Raw genomic sequence first — 10,000 nt, 5'->3', positions numbered from 1 at the left:
GGATTGGTGTGAATCTTGTTTCTAGAGGTGGTGACAGGCTTTCAGCTACTTGAATAGGTCAAGCCAGGATTCATAAAACTTATACAACCTATGTGAGTGTGAAAAATTAGCATATGCAGGAAGGAGCAATTTGTCCTACTTTCAAAACAGTTTCACTCCACGTCTGGAAACGTCCAGAGCTATGTAGAGCATACAAATGAGCTTTAAACTCATGAGGAAAGAGGTTTGTATGGAAAAAGGAAAACAAAAGCATATCGTACTCATAAAATTCTCAATATATAGATTCCAAAAAAGTGCTTCCAGCGAAAAGAGCTGAAAGAACACTATGGGACGTAAACCTGAATACCTTTCAATAATATGTTCTCCATGCATACCACCTACATGATAAAAATCATCTCAGGTGGATGGATGACCGCGTGGCCTAATGGATAAGGCGTCTGACTTCGGATCAGAAGATTGAGGGTTCGAGTCCCTTCGTGGTCGTTTTTGGCCAATGGTCACACAATCTGCTTTACATTCAGAGTGGAAAAAGTCTTTTCCAATACTCTTGTAGTCCTCACTTTCTCATTACTAATCATTAATAAAGTGGAGTACATACTGTAATCTCATTCAGGTTGCATCTTCAGTCTAACTACTTGTGCATTTTAGTGGCATTAAAAAGTGCTTCTATGCCGACGCACTGAATATGTAATAGGTTTGCAGAATTTTGACGTGACAGAATGGGTTTTTAGCTTAAGTAAATATTTGGTAAATATTTCGTTACCGGTACTATTTTTTATGCGGTAAAGTCTATTAAGAATAACTCAGTAAAATGAGAGGCAGAATCCGTGGTATTAGAGGTTTAAAAAGGCTTTATTCCTATACAAAGGAACACAATTCGAATTGTTGGCGTTCTATTCCATCACCACGAAAGTTCAGGAAGGAAGGGCATATATTATTGACAGGTAATCATTTTTATAGAAAAGGCATTACAGTGAAACAGATGCAGTAGGCGTATCAACTGATAAGAAAAATAAACTATGCATGCGTAACTAGAATAGGCGTAACTAGACAACGTCATCATACATGATGTCATAAGTGGGTGGATCCATAAGAGAATCCTGCAATGTCAGCAGAAATATTTGGCAGAGATGCGTGCGCAGCCGCATGACGTGTGATTGACGTGCAACTAGAGGGAGAAAGGGACTTGACATTTAGCTCTACATGTGGAGACAAAAGTCTGGGGTTATGTCAACCTAATCCCAAATCATATCTAATATCCTATGTTTAAAGAACTGTGTTATCCAAAAAGAGAGGTCTCTTAGTATAGAATCTTATTCTATACTGACTATACTGACTAGTGCGTGTACAAGCGTCTAAGTGTCTACAATAGATGCGAGGGGGTAGGAATATTCCATGGTAACAGGGCTATGAATTACTTGCATGAGGACAGCGAGGCCTGGCCCCTTTGCACGGTAGCTGGAGGAATGTTTACCTAAACTACTAGACAGGAATGCGTCGGATGAGGGGCGGAGGAGATAATCTTGAAGGTGAAATACAGTTTTTTGGCAGGCTACGGGCTGGATCAGGCACCGTTAGCCGCGCAGGGAGTAAGACAAAGTTCATGGTCACAGATGCAGGCTCAGACTGGAGCTTTCAGAGGCAGAAGACAGGAAAAGGCTTGATGACAGAATTCGGGCCTACTCGCCTGAATCTATAAAATGTGGAAAGTGAACCACATAAAGTCGGTGGCCTTTCATACTTAGAAAAGGAATATCTGACCCATTCATAGTGGATCTGAAAGAGGACATGTTGACGGTGGACGCACATATATTTGCGTCTTCAAAACTGGAGTAGGAGGGAACATACATGTACTTATAGCATGTACATGGAGCCGTTGGGGTCTACGATAGGGGACATAACTGATCACAAAATTCATATTTCCTCATTCCCTCCTTGTCCCCTTCGGACCCTTAAGAGATATCGATCTTCATCAATCCATCGATCTGTTCATATAGCATCATTTGTTCTTCTTTCTTCTTCCGGGATCTTGAGCGAAAACTTGGATGTGGGATACACGAGGTGGCACACAGACCACAAATCGCTGGCCCACATTGTAGACATAAGCAGCAACTGAATAGTATGAGAAAGCCAATACCTAGGAAGGAGAGCATTCTCCATCCCCAGGCTGACAACACGCCCCAGAACCAACCGGACCAAGTCCAGGTGCCTGGACTCTGGTGTATCTGGCTTACAATCTTATGAAGGCGAGTTATGGCTTTATATACTGACGGCGAATTTTCTGGTATGAAAATGCAGCAACTTGATCCGATGACCCTACAAGCTCCGCCCCTATCGGCTAGGATGACGTCGAGGACAAGACGATTTTGAAGCACAACAATCCGCATAGCAGACTGCTCTTCTGTTAAATTGCCTAAGGCGGAAATAGTTTCGTTCACTACTGCTTCAAGGGTTCTGGTTAATCTACGTATTAGCTTACTATTAGTGACTGTACCTATATAAGGGAAGAAACCTTTATTGAAATCTGTGTATTTTTCCCATGCTGTTTCAGTGTAATCAACAATTGGGAGATCTCTCTGCTGTCTATTGTGTACTAAATGGGTATTTCTGTGATAATCAGGAGGAGCTAGGAAAACAGGTGGTAGGAGGAATGCTATGTAACAGGTACCATCCCAATCTAAAGGTAGACGTATATATGCGGTCTGGCCACATATAAAGTAGGAATGACGAGAAGCTCTAAATGTAGACTTGCCTTGATCACTGAATTTTATTACAGTGGTGCATTTACTATGGCCCATGTGTATGGAGCCATTCTTTCTTATACATAATTCCCCCTTTACTGGGAATACTGACATGGCGGGCAATATTGGTGTAGCTTCAGATTCAACGTTCAGGATCATAAGGTTAAGTATAAAATTACCTAATCCATATACTTCATTTTCTAGATCAGTTCCTGTTCTTTTGGGAAGTCCCTCCTTGTTAGGGTAGCAGACTTTAAGCAAAACTAAGTTCAGGTTTCCCCATACCCAGTTGTCTTGATAAACTGCGGAATTCGAATCTAGGGAATTAATCAAACTAAACCATGCTCCACAGGAGCCATTGTGTGTGAACGGATAGGGAAAGAGAGGCAAAACTCCCTTATAGTTCTGATAGGGAGGGAGTCGGCCACATATCCAACAATTTGTGGCATTGCTGGTTTGATGGGAATGATGTAACATACTAATGAATGTGTTGTTGCGCAGCGCAAATCTATAAGACAATTCATGTGGAGGTAATTCACTAAAAGAATGTTCTGCAGTTATATTATAAGCATGCTCAGGAATAGGGTAATACATATGCAATAGGACGCTGACAATGATGATCAAAAGACTTAGAAAAAACAAAATTAATAATGTTACTGTACAATGACTACGAAATGATTTACAATACGCATGCTTCTTGAGCAGCATTTGATTATTTCTTTCTCTATTCCGGTCCAGAGGATACATGTCAGAGACAAATTCAACCGATTCACCTTGGAGAGGACTTAAACAATCAAATTGTCTGACTTACTGGACCTCAATTTTAGTTTATACAGTTCTGAGTTCGATTGTTCAACCAAAGGGAGCTTTGAGTCTGTCTGTGAGGGAATATAGGGTTGAGTCTCTATACTGGGTGGTAGTCCATAAAATTTCTTGATATGACTCGAGTGCAACCACCCTTTTCTTCCCTCGATTTTCACAGCTGTCCTTGTGGTAAGTAGAACTAACTTCGGTGACTTCCACCTAGGATCCAGTTGGGTCTTCCGGTCAAAATTCCTGACCAACACCAAGTCCCCAGGAACCACGTCATGGGGTTTCACCTCAGTATTGTCGGGAAAAGCTGCGGATACCTGTGAACGACAAGATTGTAGTGCAGACATCAAGGAAGCCAGGTAATCTGTCAGCATATTACAGTCAACATCAGTGATTTTACGAGGTATAGGCGTCCCCCACATATTTGGTGGTCTACCGAAGATCACCTCATACGGGGATAGCCCTGTTCGAGAATGTGCTACCATTCTCATGTAAAAGAGCGCAACTGGTAAGGCTACTATCCAATCGACTCCTTTCTCTCTACATATTTTGGACAATCTAATTTTCAGAGTTTGATTATGGCGTTCCACGAGACCTGCCGCCTCGGGATGTCGGACACAATGGAATTTCCATTGGTATCCTAATAGAAGGGAAAGGTGTTTCATTAGTTCGGACGAGAACGGCTGGCCGTTATCTGAGTAGACAACACGTGGTAAACCGTACCGTGGGAAGAATTCTCGAACTAACTGTTTGGCAGTAGTCGGGGCAGTGTAATCTGAAACCGGGTATGCTTCTGTCCAACGGGAAAGAGCACAGACAACTACGAGAACATATTTGAATCCTCGACATCGTTCCATCTGGATATAATCCATCTGGAGGACTTCAAAAGCATGATCGGGAGTTTGGAATCCACCCTGTTCTACGGGGATGCTTTTACCTGGATTAAACTGACAACATATCATACAGGTACGAACTTTTTGTTTCGCTGCGGCTCGCAAGTGTTTGTTGAACCAAATGTGTTGAATGCTGTCTAGCATAGCTTTTTCTCCTAGGTGCGCTGGACTATGTATAGTGTTAATGATGACTTGGACCATTGAGTCGGGAAGAAACCATATAGATTTTTCCTTCGTCATCCATCCTTGATCTGTTGGGATCCCTCCTAATTCAGTCCATTTCTTTATTTCTTCTGGTGTAGCATGTGTCTGTATGTCAATTAAATCAAGAGCGGGATCCTTAACTGTCATGCAATGTGTTGGTGTCGGGACTATTGTCTTTGTCATGTCAGTTGTGTGAGTCTGATTCTGAGCAGTCTGTTTAGCTGTTCTGTCAGCTAGGTCATTACCCTGAGAAATGATATCGGTAACTTTTGTGTGGGCTTTGCATTTCATAATCGATATTGCAGTAGGTAAATGAATCGCGTCTAATAGGGTTTGAATGAGGGGTCCGTGTTGGATGTGGGCACCGTGAGAAGTTAAATAACCTCTCTCTCGCCACAGTACGCCGAAGTCATGGACGACTCCGAATGCATAACGTGAATCTGTGTATATGTTGACTTTTTTATTTGTGGCTTGAATACAGGCTTGTGTCAGAACGATGAGCTCTGCTGCTTGAGCTGACAAAGTGTTAATACAATTTGTTTCAATAACTTCAGTGTCTGTTGTGACTGCGTAAGCGGCCACTAACTCTCCTGTACTTGTTCTAATACATGACCCATCTACATATAATGTCAAGTCTGGATCTGTCAAAGGGATATCTGTCAAGTCTTGTCTGGGTTTCGTCGTGATAGTAATGACTTCGACACAATCATGTGCAAATGGATCTGTTCCGCCTACTGGTAACAGTGTGGCAGGATTTAACGTATTACAACGTCTGATTTCTATGTGTGGCTGAAACAATGTTAATTCGTAACCGGTGAGTGTTGCTATAGTCAAGTGTTGTGTTTGTGTGCGGTTCAAGAGAACCTCTACTGCGTGTGGTACTTGTACTGTTAATTGATGTCCTAACACTATGGCATCGCTTTGTCTGATTGCTAAAGCTGTTGCTGCCACTGATTTCAGGCACGCTGGAAGTGCCTGAGCTACTGGATCTAATGTACTAGAGAAATAAGCACATGGCTTGTGTGATCCTGCTTGTTCCTGAGTGAGTACTGACAAAGCAGTACCTTCGCGTTCTGTAACAAAGAGTGTAAACTGTTTACTGTAACATGGTGTTGCTAGGACAGGTGCTTGACATAAAGCTTTCTTTAAGCTTTCAAAGGCATGTGTATGTTCTGGAGTCCAAGGGAAGACAGTCGATTTGGCTGCCTCCTGTGTTGTCAACTGGATGAGTGGTTTTGCTATAAATGCATATTGAGGGATCCACTGCCTACAGTATGAAGTGAGGCCTATAAAAGCCCGCACCTCCTTTTGTGTCTTGGGTGGTGGCATGTTAGCAATTAACTGGATGCGGGCGGGTGTAAGCTGCCTTCCCTCCTTGGACAGCGAGTGCCCAAGATAAACAACTCGCTGGACACAGAATTGCAGCTTGGAAGGGGACACCTTGTGCCCCTTGTCGGCCAGAAATTTTAAAACCGTCAGTGCCGCTTTTTCACATTCATGTTCGCTTCGGGCGGTGATCAGCAGATCATCGACATATTGAAGCAAGGCAGTGTTAACTGGCATGTCGATACTGTCAAGTTCTCGTTTCAGTGCTAGGCTATAGATGCTGGGGCTTTCTGTAAATCCTTGAGGTGCGCGTGTGAATTTAAAACTTCGTCCATTTAAACTAAAACCGAATAAGTATTGACTTTCTGGATCAATTGGGACACTAAAGAAAGCATTCTTGAGATCAATTACAGTGAAAAACGTTGCTTCTGAGTCAATAGCTGTGAGTAATGAGGAGATATCTGGGACCACAGGGTATTGTGGTACAATACATTTATTTAATTTGCGCAGATCAATAACCAATCGATATACTGGTGGTGCTTTTGGATCCGTTCTTTTAAGAATCGGAATTATCGGGGAATTACATACATTGGAGTCAGTTTTGACAACCACTCCTTGGGCAATAAGCTTGTCAATGATTTGCAGTAAAGCCACTACAGCATCTGGTGGTAACTTGTATTGTCGCATTCGTGGTAGTACCACTCCTGATTTCAGTGTAACTCGATATGGTGTAATGTTCATGCAACCAACATCAGTTGGGCCTTGTGCCCACAGATGTGTAGGTAAATTCTGCAGTCGGTGATCCATGTCTCTGGATACGTAGTGACCTTTAAAGTCACGTAAAAATAGTCGTACTCCTTCCGGAGAGCAACATATTATGGCTCCTAGAGCTTTCAATGTTTTTATACCTAACACGTTTTCTGGACATGATTTAGTAAGCAATAAATCTGTAGTACGTGTCAATGGACCGACTGTAAGTGGAAGAGGTTGTGTTACGTCATTTATTATCGGTTTTCCTGAGAATCCAAGGGAAATATTTTGTGAGCCTGAGAGGGGTGCCCCTGGAACTTCACTGCGTCTTATAGTTGTTCTGCTTGCCCCTGTATCAAGTAAAAACTTTCTGTCTTCCCCTAATAGTTCACTATGTACATAAGGTCCCTCTTGGTCTACAGGAACCTCTATAAGGGGTAAGCCAACTTCCCTCTCTAGGCTATCTCATGAGTATCGCTGATAATCGGGATAATCTGCTTGTGCATACTGGTACATTTGTTGTGTTGTTGCTTGAGTTGCAGCAACAGGCTGTGCTTGTGGTGGTGCTACGATCTGTTGTGGAGCTGCCTGTTGCGGAGCTAATTGTTGCGGAGCTAACCTAGGTTGTGCCTGCTGAGGCATTAGTTGTTGATTCTGATCCTGTCTGGGTGGACGTGGTCTCTCATGTGTTCTACCTGTGGCAATATTATGTTTCAGGACTGGACAATCGTGTATATAATGACCTGGTTGTTTACAGTAGTTGCATGTCCCTTTCGCAGGACTTGCGGAATCACCCTTTTGGTGACTATCGGCTGGAACTGACTGTGCAACAAGCATTTTCATCTTTGTATCTTTCATACGTCTTTGTTCGTGTTCTTGTTCTTCTCTAATTCTATTGTGGTGATATTGTAACATCTGTAGCATCTGTGATGGGGTATTACCTTGCCAGGTACTTTCGAATTTCAATACTCTATTCTTGACTTGTAACAGGGATACATAACAGTTTATCATGTCTCCCTTCTGATATATTCTTACCCCAAGTGACAAGTTTTTGCATTTCTTCCGGATTTACCCCAGGCCGGTCTTGATTTCTGATTACACAGTTTATGAGGAAACGTAACAGTTGTCCCTGTACCTCCGCTTTCTGGTACTCCATGGCTCTGCTAATACTTTCAGGACCTCGTCCTGACTGGACAAAGTGATATATATTTTCTAAATGTGTAGCCATTCCTGGTAGCTTCGTTAAATATATTGCAGCTCGTCTAATACGTAATGATGACAGCAGCATTTCGTCCCGTTTACCGGGTACAGGATCATATCTACAATCTACTAGAAGTTCCTTGAGCATGTCGGGGGTTGCTAGTTTGGGCGTACGTTGGTGTGCTAATTCTCTAAGGGAAAATTTATCTCCTCTGGGTGGCGTAGAAAAAATGTCTGTCGTACCTCCTATAGCACCGTCTGGGGTGCTGGACGTGAAAGGATTTGTTGAGGGTGAGACAGCAACCGTCGTTGCGGGAAAAGCTGTAGAAACAGATGTGCTTGTCGGAATGTGTGTCGAAGCTTGTTGTTGTGGAGGTACAGACGGAGAGTCTTGGCGATGAGCATCATCGGCAAGCGGTCTATGTGGTACGGTATTAGTATACTCGGGAGCTGCGTCATCTAAATAAGAGGAAAGGAAAACATCTTGTGCCGTTCTAGGATGCCCCTTGGGATGTGCTTTTATCGGAAACAATGAAGGTGGCAAGTCTTTTGGTATTTCCGGAGTAGCCTTAGGTAACCCTTCGGCCAAAAGTGGATACATACCATTCATAAGGGCGTTTCTTTGTCTATCTATTTGTTCTGATTTTACTCGGGTACCTTCCTCAATTAACAGATTTTCTCGGACTTTATTTGAATTCTCCTTACTCTTATCTTCCTGTCTGAGTGCTTTTTCCGTGCGTCTATATGATTCTTTACGCCATAATTCAATGGCATCTTTCTGCGACTGTCTGGCTTTCTTTTTCCATAATTCTTCTTCTACTCTCATGATGCAATCTGCATCCCAGGTCCCCGCTGCGGGCCATCTCTGACTCTCTGGTAATTCTTTGGTGTAGTCCACCCATAAATCAAGAAATAATACGGCATCTAGGCCATGCTTATGATACATAAAGTACCCTGGAGTGTCCCTAGGTGGGATGGGAACGGCTTCTTCGAGTACCCCTTTTCTAGTTTTGATCTGTCTTAGTTTCGAAAAGAGCGGCATTTTTAAACCTTATTACTAGAACACACTTTATACAAGAAAACACAATAATGAACAGTCATTCACACCACAGTATATAGAACGTATTTAAAACATTTAACACTTAACAGTTTTAGGAACAATGATAACTAATAGAAAACTAGTTACTGACATTATACTGACACTAGATAATACTTATTTATACTTATTTATATGCAAAACATACTATATATACTGCTAAACAGTACAGATACACTGCTAAAACAGTGCAGACCGGATTTGTGTACCCAAACCCGTCTTGACCGGCACAGACTATGTGCACGTTAAATGCCTCCCCGGTAATAGTACTCACCGGGTAGCTCGGAACGGAAGGCCTCGGAACGGAACTGAAACTGGACTGGACCGGACTGGACTCGAAACTTCGGAACCTGGCGGGTCTCTGTATACCTCGGATCTTGCTCTCTCAGCTAGGCTCTGGTCGGGATACTTCGCACTTCTCACCGCCTCGTCTGGGTGTTGATCGCAGCCTCAGTCGTCCCCGCTTGGCCGGAGGGAGATACAGGAAATCCTGCAGATACGCGTTTTTGTCCGTTCAGCTGTGGCAGGAGACCGGGCCTGCAACGCACCGCCGGCGCGTGAGATGAGAAAGTGTCCCTGTTCGGGCGCCAATTTATGTGGTAAATATTTCGTTACCGGTACTATTTTTTATGCGGTAAAGTCTATTAAGAATAACTCAGTAAAATGAGAGGCAGAATCCGTGGTATTAGAGGTTTAAAAAGGCTTTATTCCTATACAAAGGAACACAATTTGAATTGTTGGCGTTCTATTCCATCACCACGAAAGTTCAGGAAGGAAGGGCATATATTATTGACAGGTAATCATTTTTATAGAAAAGGCATTACAGTGAAACAGATGCAGTAGGCGTATCAACTGATAAGAAAAATAAACTATGCATGCGTAACTAGAATAGGCGTAACTAGACAACGTCATCATACATGATGTCATAAGTGGGTGGATCCATAAGAGAATCCTGCAATGTCAGCAGAAATATTTGG

General features: G+C 42.8%; 1 non-coding gene across 1 annotated transcript; it reads left to right on the top strand.

Moving 5' to 3' along the window:
- The first annotated feature begins 410 nt into the window (after window positions 1–410).
- Window positions 411–483, top strand: TRNAR-UCG (transfer RNA arginine (anticodon UCG)). Its single transcript has one exon. It is a non-coding gene; the product is annotated as a tRNA-Arg (tRNA).
- Window positions 484–10,000: the final 9,517 nt, after the last annotated feature.

This window comes from Triturus cristatus, chromosome 4_1 (genome assembly GCF_964204655.1).
Source record: "Triturus cristatus chromosome 4_1, aTriCri1.1, whole genome shotgun sequence".
Classification (NCBI taxonomy): Eukaryota; Metazoa; Chordata; class Amphibia; order Caudata; family Salamandridae; genus Triturus; species Triturus cristatus.
Note: the sequence above shows the minus strand (reverse complement) of the source record. Positions and strands in the feature narration are given on the sequence as shown.